This window comes from Stenella coeruleoalba (assembly GCF_951394435.1).
Source record: "Stenella coeruleoalba genome assembly, chromosome: 7".
In the NCBI taxonomy this organism is placed as follows: Eukaryota; Metazoa; Chordata; class Mammalia; order Artiodactyla; family Delphinidae; genus Stenella; species Stenella coeruleoalba.
Window position 1 is genome coordinate 109,856,480 of NC_137153.1, and position 10,565 is coordinate 109,867,044.

The following is a 10,565-nucleotide window of genomic DNA, read 5'->3' on the forward strand; positions in this document are numbered from 1 at the left end:
AATAAATAAATAAATAAAACTAATTACAAGACCTTACCTCTCTCTCTCCAACCTCTTCCAGCTGCTACTTTTCACTCTCTCTGGCTAATTCTGGGCTGAGCCAGGCAGGAGCCCTCAGCTGGGCTGGGCATGGATCTGTGCCCCAGCACCCTGGCCCCCCTTCAGAATCACCTTCACTCCCCCTGCCCGCAGCCCACCAGAGTCTCCAAGCCAAATCAGGTGTGGAGTCAAGGCTGGGCTTTCATGCCTCAGTTCTGCCACTTCGTTCTTGAGAGACTTTGGCCAAAAGATCAAAACTCTAAGCCTCAGTTTCCCCCCATGTAAAATGGGGGGAATAATTCCTGCTTTGCCGACTTCACAGGGCTTCTGTGAGCCTCAAGCAAGGTGGATATACGATCTCACTTGTCTAACTGTCCACTAGTGTAGGGACCTCTGGTAAGAACAACTCTACAGTATTTTTCCGTTCCCTCCAGGCTCTTGCGATCAACCCATAGCCAGCCGACCTCTTCCAGGGCCCAATCCTCTATCCATCCTCTCAGCCATGCAACCCTCTTGACCACATCCTTCTAGAAATCCTTTCCCCCTCTGCCTTCCCGGATGTGCTCCTTCTGTCTCCGATCACTCACTCTCCAGTTAGGACCTGGCCCAAGCAGCAGCTCCACGCTTTCGCCTGCCCTTCACATCTGCCCACCACACACGGCCTGAGACAGGCACTGCAGGAAAGACAGGCCCTACACCAGCTCCCTGGAGAACGCCTGGGTGCGGTTTCCCCTGGGACACAAAACGTAAGCACACTGCCTCGGGTCTCCAACCTGCTGCCCTCGCCACCTCTCCTTTAGAGACTCTGTTTGGCAATAAGGGCAGAGCCCAAGTCCTGGCAAGAGCCACAGCCTGACCGTAGGCAGCTGAGGTCTGTGGCCTCCACGCCAGCATTGAGACAAGGTGAGCAGATTAGTTCCTTGGCTGGAGATTTCGATGACATATTTTTACTTCCCCTTTTTAGAACTGCAAGGACTTTATTTATTTATTTAGATTTTTTTGATGTGGACCATTTTCAAAGTCTTTATTGAATCTGTTACAATATTGCTTCTTTTTTTTTTTTTCTTCTTATTGCTTCTGTTTTATGTTTTGGTTTTTTGGCCGTGAGGCATGTGGAATCTTAGCTCCCCGACCAGGGATCGAACCCGCACCCCCTGCATTAGAAGGCAAAGTCTTAACTACTGGACTGCCAGGGAAGTTCCTGCAAGGACTTTTATAAATAATTGAGTTAAGTATACTAAATGATGACCCCTTTGCCTTCAGTCCACAGTCCAAATGTACTTTTTTTTTTTTTTTTTTGCGGTACGCGGGCCTCTCACTGTTGTGGCCTCTCCTGTTGCGGAGCACAGGCTCCGGACGCGCAGGCTCAGCGGCCATGGCTCACGGGCCCAGCCGCTCCGCGGCATGTGGGTTCCTCCCGGACAGGGGCACGAACCCGTGTCCCCTGCATCGGCAGGCGGACTGTCAACCACTGCGCCACCAGGGAAGCCCTGTACATTACTTTTTGTTTTCCCTGACTGGCCTACATGGCCTCCGTCTCGCAGGACTGAGGGTGAAGCTTTTATCAGCAGACCTTTCAGCCCAGGCTGAGAGGGGAGGTATTTTGCCCCAGGTCTGACAGGCATTAGGGTGCAAACTCAGGCAGTGGGCCTCCAGAGGCCACTCTTAGCCAGCAGCGTGGGTCAGGTAAAGAGCACTGTGGTCATGTGCACAGTGTGCTCCAGCAGCTTATAGTCGAGGAGGGGAGGAATGATGACATGCGACAGAATGTATCTGGGGTGTGTACTGCAGGATGCCCAGAGACCTGGTGGGAGGAAAGGGAATGCCTAATTCATGGGGGGCAGGATGAAGAGACTGCCATCTCAGAGAGGGTGATGGTTAAGCTGGGTCTTGAAGGATGAGTGGGATTCTGTGAGTAGGTTTGTGGGGCTCTTGAAGGATGAATAGGAGTCTGTGAGTGGGCTTGCAGGGGAGGCGGGGCGGGTGTTCTAAGCAGAGGGAGCAGCATGGGGAAAAGCCCAGAGCGGGTTTCAGGAATTGCAGTCATTCCCTCAGGCTGGAGCAGAAGTTCCAAGGGGTGGGGTGGTGAGGGATGAGAATTTCAAAGACCTTGGATGTCACCTAAAGGAATATGTGCTTTATCCTGAGAGCAGAGGGGAGTCTTGGAAAGATGGAAAATGCCAATCAATTTGGTGTCTAGAAAGAGGACTTGGGCTGCAGGGAGAGGGTGTGCGGGAGGGCGCGAGTCTGGAGCAGAGAACAGGGAGCACACAGCAGCAGGGTCCAGGTTGAAAGAGCTGCACAACAACTCAGCAGGGGCAGCTGGGCCAGGGGTGGGGGCGGGGGTGATGATGCCTAGAGAGAGGGATATAGAGACTTGAAAGGCCATTGCCATGCTTCAGGAAAGGGGAACAATGGTACCAAAGAGCAGTGTGATGGGGATTAGTTTGGAGAGAGAAAGATAGGTGGGGACCTGTGTGAAGGAGTTTCTAACAAATATATGTGGATTGCTGTTCCCAAGTATCCACTCCAGGCCAATAGGTAGAGGACATATATCTCCGTCCCACTGACTTTGGACTTGGTCATATGACTGGCTATGACCAAAGGAGTATGAGTAGAAGTGATCATGAGCCAGTTCAGAGACTTTAAGAAGCATCACATCATCTCTTTCTTCCTCCAGCTCTCACCATAAAATAACAGATAACAGGTAGAAGCAGCAGCTTCAGCCTGGGTCTCGGGAGGAGAAGATACAGGGAGCAGATATTCTGGCTGGCTGGCACCCAGAGCAGATCTACAAAACCATGCAGTTGCAACTGCCCTCCAGCTGACGTGTAGTGTGAGTAATAAATAAACCTTTGTGGTCATAAACTACGCGTTGGGGGGGATGTTTGTTATGCAGCAAAAGCTAACTGATATACACTATATATATGAGATGAGACGGAAGCAGGTGGTGAAGAACCTCACACGTCATGATTAGGAGTTGTCCACATGGAGAGTCAACAGAGAATTTTGTAGTTGATGAAGCTTCTCCATCTTTTTTCAAAGCCAACCCTCCCCACTCCCCCTACTCCTCCCAGCACCTTGCTGTATTGGCCATTCCTTCACTCTCCTGGACTAAATCCTTCCCCTGAGCCTATATCTCACTTATCTTTTCCATCCTAAAGTCCTTTTCTTCACCTTGTCTTCCTCCAACTATAGCTCAATCCCTCCTCTGACTTTCTCAAACAAACTTCTTCAAAGAGTTGACTCTACTCACCATCTCCAGTTCTTTCTCTCTCACCTACCAGCAATCTAGCTTACCTGCCCTCCACTCCACCAAAACCACTCGCAGTATATTTCAGTAATCTCCTAATTGCCCAGTGCAACCCAGTCTTTATCTTCCTTGACTGCTCCACACCATTTAGCTTGGAACTAAATTCAGTGTCTCCCTGCCCATTCCTCTTTCCATATTCTTTCAGCTAGTGGCACCATCCAATGACCCACGACAAAATGCCAACAGGAGATAATGAATTCTGTTCTGGATTTGTCCAGTCTGCAGTGCCTTTGAGACATCCAAGAAGAGATACCCAAAGGGCAGTTAAACACGTGACTTGGGGGGCTTCCCTGGTGGCGCAGTGGTTGAGAGTCCGCCTGCCGATGCAGGGGACACAGGGTCGTGCCCCGGTCCGGGAGGATCCCACATGCCATGGAGCGGCTGGGCCCGTGAGCCATGGCCGCTGGGCCTGCGCGTCCGGAGCCTGTGCTCCGCAACGGGAGAGACCACAACAGTGAGAGGCCCGCATACCGCAAAAAAAAAAAAACAAAAAAAACAAGAAAAACATGTGACTTGGGAGCCTACAACAGAGATCTGAACTGGAGGTAAAGATGATTGCTATACAGGTAGCATTTAAAGCCATGAGCATGAGTCAGCTTGTGTATTTATAGAGCACAAGGACCAGATCTTTAAATCTCAGTTGATATATAGAGAGCTCTCCAGAGCTCGTAAATTCCTGTTCCTAAGGTCACAATTCCAGCCACCATTTGGTTCCTTCCCTCTGGAGTCATGGCTCACAGTGGCCTCCACACCACCATCTTGTTTCATATTCTTTGCCCCGATCATGTTGTGTTCCTCAAGAACTCTTATAATTCCATCATAAATACAGAAGATATAGGGGCTTCCCTGGTCACGCAGTGGTTGAGAGTCCGTCTGCTGATGCAGGGGACACGGGTTCGTGCCCCGGTCCGGGAGGATCCCACATGCCGCGGAGCGGCTGGGCCCGTGAGCCATGGCCGCTGGGCCTGCGCGTCCAGAGCCTGTGCTCCACAACGGGAGAGACCACAACAGTGAGAGGCCAGTGTACCGCAAAAAAAAAAACCCCCAAAAAACAGAAGGTATAAGACACCATTATCCAGGTACTAAAATGGCTAAAATAAAAAAGACAGGGCTTCCCTGGTGGCACAGTGGTTGAGAGTCCGCCTGCCCATGCAGGGAACGCGGGTTCGTGCCCCGGTCCGGGAAGATCCCACATGCCGCGGAGTGGCTGGGCCCGTGAGCCATGGCCGCTGAGCCTGCGCATCCGGAGCCTGTACTCCGCAACGGGAGAGGCCACAACAGTGAGAGGCCCGCGTACCGCAAAAAAAAAAAAAAAAAAAAAAAAAAAAGACAGGGCTTCCCTGGTGGCGCAGTGGTTGAGAGTCCGCCTGCCCATGCAGGGAACGCGGGTTCGTGCCCCGGTCCGGGAAGATCCCACATGCCGCGGAGCGGCTGGGCCCGTGAGCCATGGCCGCTGAGCCTGCGCATCCGGAGCCTGTACTCCGCAACGGGAGAGGCCACAACAGTGAGAGGCCCGTGTACTGCAAAAAAAAAAAAAGTTTAAAAAAAATTTAAAAGACAGACAATACCAAATATTGTCAAGGATGTGGAATAATTATGTCGTATACATCGCTGTGGGGATGTAAAATGGTATACTCTATGACCCAACAATTTCACTTCTAAGTGATAGCAAATGACCACAAAAGATTTCTACCAGAAATAATAGTCCAGGGACTTCCCTGGTGGCACAGTGGTTAAGAATCCACCTGCCAATGCAGGGGACACAGATTTGATCCCTGGTCTGGGAAGATCCCACATGCTGCGGAGCAACTAAGCCTGTGCGCTACGACTACTGAGCCCGCGTGTCTAGAGCCCATGCTCCGCAACAAGAGAAGACACTGCAGTGAGAAGCCTGTGTACCTCGATGAAGAGTAGTCCCTGCTCGGCAAAACTAGAGAAAGCCTGCACGCAGCAACAAAGACCCAATGCAGCCAAAAATAAAAAAGAAAGAAAGAAAGACTAGCCCAGATTGGAAATAACCCAAATATTCATCATCAGGAGAATAAATACGCAAATGATGGTATATCCATAAAATGGAATACGACTCAGCACTGAAAAGGAACAAACTACTCATATACACAATAACACAGGTGAATTTAACAAACATCAGGTTGAGTGAAATAAGCCAGACGTGAAAGAGACACACAGTATGATTCCATTTATGTGAGGTCCAGGAGCAGGCAAAATCAATCAATGGTGAGGAAGATCAGAAAATGGTTGCTTGGAAGGGCAGAAGGAAAATTCACTGGAAATGGGAACTTTCTAAGATGATGCAAATATTTCATATCTCATTTTGGGTGGTGGTTACATAGGTGCAAACAGCTTTCAAAACTTGTTGAACCCAATACTTACCGTCTGTGGATTTTATCATATGGAAATTATACTTCAGTTAAAAATTAGGAAAAGAAAATAATTCTAAAGTGTCTAGAAAATAAAAGCTAAAATAAAGACAATGTACAGGGCAGAAAACACATTCAGTTCAAATATATCAATAATTATATTTACGCTGTGAATGCACCTATATTAATGTCCAGCCTCCCCCTTAACCCAGCCCCCCTTTCGGCCATTCTCCCCTCACCCTTGCCCCTATCTCAATGACATCTGTCCATTAGCTGTTCTCTAGCCATCATGAGAGATGATGTAATGCAAAGAGCAGAAGCCTTAGAGCCAGACAGAGCTGCTTTCAAATCCCGGCTGCAATTTAGGAGTTGAGTGCCCACGAGCGAGTTACTTGACCTCTCTGCACCTTCATCTCCCCAACTATAAAGGAGGTCGATGATACCTGTTGGGCTGGGCTAAGAAAGGGGCAGTGTGCTGACTAGTTTCTGGGGAACCTAATTCTTTTGGCCTCAGCCTGTGAAACCAACTTGCATGTGAAAGGCCCACTGAAGGCCTGGAAAGCTCAGAGGATGAGACTCCTGGGCTTCTTCTCCCTCAAGGGTAGGGAGGCAGCCCTGGGGCCCTGGAGTTAGGGTCTAGGCTGGTTGGTGCTCAGAGGTGAGCCGGTGGCTCAGAGCCACCAGGGCCAGGAAAAGGCATTGCTGACCTAGGACTAAGGAGACAGGTTTCCTGGCCAGGCCTGGCCACTGGCGGATCTTGCCCAGATCACCGTGCGCACCTCTAGATTTAGTTTCTCCACCAAAGATGGCCAGATCAGACTGGATCTGAAGAATCTGATACCAAAAACAGCCTCTGGGGTTTCCTAATATATAGAAGAGGCAAAGGCAGAACTGAACCGGTTCTGCCTGAAAGAGGTAAGGTAAGGACCAGAGCCCTGCCGCCTAGGCTCCCCTCCCCCACCATGGTGCCCCTTGAGCGAGGACCCTAGTCTTCTCTGGGGCAGAGTTTTAAATCTCCCTGACCGGGTAAACCCTAGGGACTTTTTCAGCTCTGTCTTATTCAGTCATTGCGTACCTGTTACATGTAACAATAACTGGGAATCTGCACCTGCCCCCCAGCCTGGTAGGGGAGGCAAGGTACACCCAGAATTAACTCCGAGCAAGGTAAAAAGTGCTGAGTTTAGCCAAAGAAGCGCAGAAGTACAACAGACCATCCACATCCTTCCCCTACGTACACACGCGCGCCCACACACACGCACATACACAGCCCCTTGGCACTTGGCATTTCTTTACTCACTGCAGTATCTCTATTTCGTAGTTATGGAAACTGAGGCTCTCCCTGGGAAAGGGTTTCCCGGCTAGGAGGCAGCGAGGCCAGGGCTCCCCCCACCCTCACCCCGTACTTCCTGCCCCCTGAGACCCACCTATTTCTAAGTAAATGAAGGAGGCAGCAAGGCCTGCTCAGCGGCCAGAAGGAGCGCAAACCACAAGCAGAGCTACAAACGCAGCCGCCGGGGTCTCGGGTCTCTCCTGGGGGAGGAGCGAGCTCGCCGACAGCCTCCGCGCCTCCCTCCCTCCCTCCCTGGCCCGCGGGAAGATTGGGGAATCTCAAGTCGCTCTGCTTTCTCTCTTCGCGCGCTGACATTTTTTTCCACTTTACTGTTTCTTGGACGCCTTTCAAGAGTTTGTGCAATCACTCTGTTTAGCTGTTTTTCTGCCATTTTCAAACGCGGAGTGGTGTCCCTTTGAGTGGGAACGTGGTGGTCTGAAGACCTGAAGGGCTTCGCCTCCCATCACCCCGATGCAGCAGGCCTGGTAGCTGCCAAAGTTACAACGTTTGAAACTTTCCCGGTGCTGGGTGTTGGGTTGCTCCTCGGCTCTCTGAGCTCCCCGACCTCTCCCGCTCCGTGCCCCGGCTCTCGGGGGTTCCTGCGCCCCTCACTTCACCCTCCCAGGCTCCCCCTTCCCGGAGGCATCCTCTTCCCATCTGGTCCTGGGCGATGGAGCCCTTCCCCCACCCTGCTCCTTACACGGGGGCAGGACCCTCTCTCCTTTCGAGACTTCCTCGGTGGTCCAGCTCCGCGGCCCCTGAGCCTGCCCTCTCCCGCCTCCACCTCACGAACCCCGTGGGAAGCCCACCCCGCGGCCCTTCTGGCCCGAGTCTGGAAGGCTGGGCAGAGGCGGGGACAGAAACGGGGTCGGAGTAGGGCGCAGTGGTAGCGACAAGAACAAAAGCGGGGACACAGGCAGGGCAGCAACAGGGCAGGGCCAGCGCGGTGGCCCGTCCTCTCCCCGCGCCGCCCTCACTCGGCGCCCGCCGCCCAGGGCCGGGCCGGGCTCGGCTCGCGGCCTCTGGGGGCTCGGGCGGCGCCCCGCGGGACCCACCTGATCCGCAGAAGCTGGGCGCGCTCGGGGCTGACCTGCGCCTCGGCTCCCGGCCCCGGCGTCGTCCTCGGCTGCCCGAACAGTCGGCGCGCTGCCTCTGCCCGAGCCCGGCGGGGCGTGCCGGGGCGGGGTGTGCCGCCTGCGCTCGGGCCGGCCGGCCGCCGGGCGCTCCTCCGGGGCGGCGGGCAGCGCGCGGCGGGCAGGGGCGCGAGGAAGCGGGCGAGCGCTGGGCAGCGGGCGGCGCGCTCCCCGCTCGGCCCGGCCCGCGGCTGTTTGTGCAGAGAGGGTCCCGCCCCGGACACGGCGGTTGGGAGGCCGGGCGCGCGAGTGCACGACTGCCGGTGTGCGTGTGTGTCTGGTGGCGGGGAGGCGCAGGGGGTGTTTGTTTCATTTTCACTCAGGCAGAAAAAAGCCTGAAACCAGCAAAAAAAGAAAAGAAAATCCCTGGTGACGGTGGCTGGGCCTCTTTGCCTTCCCGGGCCTGCACGTGGTGGGGGAGGGGTGGCGGGGACCCGGAGCATCGGAGGGTGGGGTGGGGTCTGTCTCCCCTTACCGCAGGAAGGGGCCCCGGTGCCCTGGCGCCCCGCCAAACACGGGGGGAGCGGAGAGCCTGGGAGGTCTGATCTACCATTTGTTTCCTGGGGAAGGAAGGGCGCAGAGGTAGACAGCGACAGGCCTGCGGGCTGGAGCTGCTCTCGCTGGAGCCCCCCCACCCCCCCGCCAAGTTCTGAGCTCCCCCCGACCCAAGTCCTCCAAGTCCTGAGCTCCCGACTGGAGGGGCTGGTCACTGGGCACCTAGCGCGGCCCCTGCCCAGGTTTGTTCGCAGACTTAGTGGTCTTTGGGCCCAGAGTTTCTCAAACAGAACTCTATACACGCCCTGGGGTTCTCGACTAGAATTATTTTAGAAGGGAACTAAAGAAAAAAAAAAATCTATTTCAGAGTTTGTGCTTCTGTGGCCTGTATGACAACCATTCACTTTGGTGGGTTGATGCAGGTACATCTGGCTCATTTAGTCCTACACTGGTAACCACGACGGTCACCTCACTTCTTGGGCTCCCAGACCATCTATTTTGCTGGTGCAAAACTCAACATTTTCTTTTGCCAGGATCATCTGCCATTGAACTTCAATTTCAGAGACTAAGAAATTAGCTTCTCAAGTATTTTAATGCATTGGAACTATAATTTGACACCATGAAAATGGCACAGAGCCTGGGTGTGGTGTATAATTTTAATTGTTCCGTGCTAATGAGAAAAGAACAGAGGCCTGATTGAATACTTGAAGGATACACAGAGGCTGCAGGGGGCCAGGTGAGGTCTTGGAGCTTGGGAGAACAAAGTTTCCTGATGGGCGCAGTGGAGTAATCAGTGGGAGAATTGAATCATCAACCCCACACAGTGGCTCAGGAAGGAGGAGTTCCATGGCAATCAGTACAATAAATACTTTGCAAAAGCATAAAATGCTCCATGATTGTCTTTGGAGAAGTCACTTGTAATAGTTCATTCGTGGTGAGTATCACTGTAAATATACAATGAGTGATGTCATACCAAGTGTATTATTTCCCAATTTTCATTATTGCATTTGAGAATGCATTGTTTAAATTGCTCAGCCCATCAAACTGGATAATAAATGAGTTTGTTTGTTTTTTTTTTAAAGGAAACTATGATAGTAATTCTAATCCTAAAGATGCTACCAGAAAACTACTAGAGCTAATCAATGAATTTGGTAAAGTAGCAGGATACAAAATTAATGCACAGAAATCTCTTGCACTCCTATACACTAAGGATGAAAAATCTGAAAGAGAAATTAAGGAAACACTCCCATTTACCACTGCAACAAAAAGAATAAAATACCTAGGAATAAACCTACCTAAGGAGACAAAAGACCCGTATGCAGAAAACTATAAGATACTGATGAAAGAAATTAAAGATGATACAAACAGATGGAGAGATATACCATGTTCTTGGATTGGAAGAATCAACATTGTGAAAATGACTATACTACCCAAAGCAATCTACAGATTCAATGCAATCCCTATCAAACTACCACTGGCATTTTTCACAGAACTAGAACAAAAAATTTCACAATTCATATGGAAACACAAAAGACCCCGAATAGCCAAAGCAATCTTGAAAAAGAAAAACGGAGCTGGAGGAATCAGGCTCCCTGACTTCACACTATACTACAAAGCTACAGTAATCAAGAGAGTTCGGTACTGACACAAAAACAGAAATATAGATCAATGGAACAGGATAGAAAGCCCAGAGATAAAACTATGCACATATGGTCAACTTATCTTTGATAAAGGAGGCAAGAATATACAGTGGAGAAAAGACAGCCTCTTCAATAAGCAGTGCTGGGAAAACTGGACAGCTACGTGTAAAAGAATGAAATTAGAACACTCCCTAACACCATGCACAAAAATAAACTCAAAATGGATTAAAGACCTAA

At 51.5% G+C, this 10,565-nt stretch overlaps 1 protein-coding gene across 5 annotated transcripts in view; it reads right to left on the reverse strand.

Annotated features, from left to right (window-relative positions):
* GGTA1 (glycoprotein alpha-galactosyltransferase 1 (inactive)) overlaps positions 1-8,449 on the reverse strand; it is a 66,434-nt gene extending 57,985 nt beyond the window's left edge. For 2 of the 5 annotated variants that reach the window (XM_079926024.1, XM_079926023.1), the window contains exon 1: positions 8,116-8,449. The gene's annotated coding sequence lies outside the window, so the exon portion shown is untranslated. The remainder of the gene's footprint in view (positions 1-8,115) is intronic. The other 3 variants (XM_079926021.1, XM_079926020.1, XR_013829030.1) reach the window with 2 other exon arrangements.
* Positions 8,450-10,565: the final 2,116 nt, after the last annotated feature.